Raw genomic sequence first — 3,726 nt, forward strand, 5'->3', positions numbered from 1 at the left:
TTGTTTGTTTGTTTGTTTGTGAACCTATAGACTAGTGTTTCTTAACATTTTGAGACCATGGAATACTAAACAACAGTATTTTTAATATTTTAATAGCATTAACAATTTTCTTCAAAAAATTGCTGCCTAGACAGCCTGCCAACCTTAAACGAATCTTTACCAGCAACTATCGATCACAAAACAGTAACTCTAAGCCTGGAACCAATCCCTGCAACAAACCTCGCTGCCAACTCTGCTCACATATCTACACCAGTGATATCATTACAGGACCTAACATCAACCATACCATCAGGGGCTCCTTTACCTGCACATCTACTAATATGATATATGCCCTCATGTGCCAGCAATGCCCCACTGCAATTTACATTGGCCAAACTGGACAGTCTCTATGTAAAAGAATAAATGGACAAAAATCAGACATCAGGAACAGTAATGTCCAGAAGCCTGTAGGGGACCACTGCAATCTCCCTGGACACTCAGTGGCAGATTTAAGGGTGGCAGTCCTGAAACAAAGAAATTTCAAAAAGCAAATGAAGACAGAAATCTCTGAGCTGCAATTTATTTGCAAATTTAACTCCATTAACCAAGAATTAAACAGAGACTGGGAGTGGCTCGCACCTTACAAAAGGAGCTTCTCTGCCCTAGGTGTTAACATCTCCACATTAGACTGAGAATGGGCCATATCACCCCCATCTTACCTGACCTGTTTTTTCCTCTCTTCATACATGCTACTGATAAAGGGCCTTTTCCACCCTGACGGAATAGACCTTGTCAGCTCTGGCCCTCCCTTTTACTGGGATCCCACTCTTTAAATACCCCTCTGAAACCACACCCCCAGTCATGCATCTGATGAAGCAGGTCTTTGCCCACGAAAGCTTATGCTCCAAAATATCCAAAATATGCAAATTATTGCACCGTTCTGGAAAGAGAAACAGCTGAGCTGGCTTTTATATTCAAATTTGGCACATTAACACATGGTTTAAATCGTGATGGGAACTTTCTGAGTCACTATAGGGGCTCGTCTGCATACTTGGCTCAATCTAATTCTTAACCTTCCCCCCCACCCCTCCACTCGCTGATTTGCTCACCTTGATTATCTTTTTCTGATTTGTCCTCCTTGCTTACTGTTTTTGGTTCTCTGTGTCTTAAATATTGAGTCTGTTCTGGTCTGGCTATGGTCTGAAGAAGTGGGTCTGTCCCACGAAAGCTCACCTAATAAACTATTTTGCTAGTCTTTAAAGTGCTACTTGACAGCTTTTTGTTCCAAAATATCTGTTAGTCTATAAGGTGCCACAGGACTTCTTGCTGTTCTCGAAGATACAGACTAACACAGCTACCTCTCTGATACTTGCCTACCAGTGAGGTGTTCAGAAAGCAATGCATCATGTAAGGGGAATTCTTTCGGAGCAAATCTGTCAACTCTGTGCCACCCAAGTAAGTGTCAGTTCTGGGGTGATTAAAAGTCATCCTAGGGTGAAAAGCATAGTACTTATGAAGAGCAAGAAGTGTGGCTTGACGGCAGTGATGGGAGAAATATACACTGGACTTCGCTGTCAGTCATTCATTTAAAAATGAAGGGAAAACATATGGGTACCCCTGTGCAGTGGTACCCGTGAGTGTTAGGAGAAGCCCAGTTTGGTGCTGATGGCAGTGTTGTGAACAACAGAGGGATGTGGCTGGGTAAGGGCGGGGAGTGGCCAAGTCTTCAGCAATAAACTGGACAGCACTATGATGGCTGCACAGCAGCGATATAGATTACATGGCTGTAAAAGATGTAGCCTCTCCCACAATCCCCTGCACCTTCCTTTCCGGGCAGGTATCCAGGCAGGTGTTATATAAATGGCTCCAGCAAAGAAAAGTGCAGGAAAGAAGAAGGGGAGACTGCCATCAGTGAAGTGGTGACTGGGGGAATATACCATCAACATTCACAACAGATCCATGGAGTGTGATTCAAGGAACATGCACCTTGTGCTCTCAAGGAAATCTGGAAATTTGCAATGAAGGAAATGGGTATTCCTGATAAAGGCATTGACACCAGATTGAACAAAGCAGTCTGCGCCAAAGAGATAAGGAATGTTCCCTAACACATCTGTGTATGTTTATCCAGAAAACATATGGCGGATGAAGATTCACCCAACAAACTGCACACATTGGTTACCTACTTACCAGTCACCACTTTCAAAAGCTAACAGACAGTCAATATGAATGAAAACTAAACTGATCTTCTGTGCAATAATTTCTTAAAAAAACAACTTCCTTTAGACTTCAAAACAGTAAGGTACTTAAAGCATGTTCCTAGTTTTATATATGTGAATTATCCCTTTACTGAACAAATTGACTTAATGGGACTATGCATATGCCTAAAGTTTGGCACAATTGGGTGTTACATTTTCTAGCCTAGGGGTCAGCAACCAAAAGAGCAAGAAGAGCGATTTTTTTCTGAATGTGGTAAAAAATCTCAGTAATTCAAGAGCTGAAGTGCATATGAATACGAGATGGTCCTTAATAAATAGCGTCACATCATACTTTTTGCAGCCTCTATTTTAAGGACAATGCACATACATTTCCCACAACACACTGCACATATGAAAGGGGGAGTTATGCAAAGTTTCGAGATCACATATAATTTGCTATTTAGATATGAGTTGTTCATTGCTGGGCTTGTAGATGTTCACCAAAATACCAAAAATAATCAGGAGGTTTTTTTTATTTTGCAATTATAGTGTTGGGAGCCACAAAAAAGTCCTCAAAGAGCCACAGGTGGCTCCACAACCTCAGGTTGCAGACTCCTGCTAACCTTAAGGTGCAGCTACACTACATCTTCATCTTGCTTCCATTTTAAAGATAGTTTTTGCCTCTAATTTGAATTTTTGCTTTCTCAAAATTGGGTGATAAAGCACACATTTTAATTCAACAGCAGCAGGTTTTAAGCCTTCAATACATGAGATTAGCAACATATTAATAATATCCATTTTGATAACTCGTAATTAATACTATCCATTTTTGGTAACAGACTTGTTTTCAGTGCTCAGACTCTGGCTGTGAACAACAGAGGGGATGTAAATGATCAAATTTGAGGGAAGAACAAAAAGTATGTGAGATGAAATGAGGATCTTAGTTTTAGCCACGTTTAGTTGCAACTTCCAGCAGGACATCCACAAAGAGATGTTAGACAGTCCGATCATGTGAACTGAAGGAGATTGCTAGATTTAGGTGAGCAGTTAAAAGCTACAACATGACATGAATAATGAACAGTGAAGAGTGAAAGCAAGTAACACATGTACAACTAGCATGTTGTAAACTAATTCTTCAAACTAAATTGGGAAATATTTGAGAAATTCCAGATCAGTTTGTGGCTGATTCACTGACCAAAAAGAAAAAAAAAGGAAAGGGGGGGGGGCCTATTTTTACACTAACTATTTTTACATCAAACATTCTGCCAGCAGCACCACTACAGAATGCATTTGTAGTGTCTTTTAATGACACTTTAAATAGCACGTAGTTTTTTAGCACATAGTTCTCACAGCCTAGGACAGCCCTGAATCTCCTTGTTTAGGAAAAAAAAAAAATTGTGAATGTGCAAGATGCATTTTACACTGAGCGGTGGCAGCTAGGAAAGGGTTAAGTGTAATTGGAACCTTGGTTTGTTTAGCAGCCGGGGGAAAGAACAGAGCAAGGCAGCTGAGCCCAGCCCTACAGCTCCTCTCTGACTTAACAGGTTACTGC

The 3,726-nt window shown here is 40.8% G+C and overlaps 1 pseudogene; it reads left to right on the forward strand.

Annotated features, from left to right (window-relative positions):
- The first annotated feature begins 1,839 nt into the window (after positions 1-1,839).
- On the forward strand, positions 1,840-2,189 carry LOC142010399 (large ribosomal subunit protein eL31-like; annotated as a pseudogene).
- Positions 2,190-3,726: the final 1,537 nt, after the last annotated feature.

Source organism: Carettochelys insculpta, chromosome 3 (assembly GCF_033958435.1).
Source record: "Carettochelys insculpta isolate YL-2023 chromosome 3, ASM3395843v1, whole genome shotgun sequence".
Classification (NCBI taxonomy): domain Eukaryota; kingdom Metazoa; phylum Chordata; order Testudines; family Carettochelyidae; genus Carettochelys; species Carettochelys insculpta.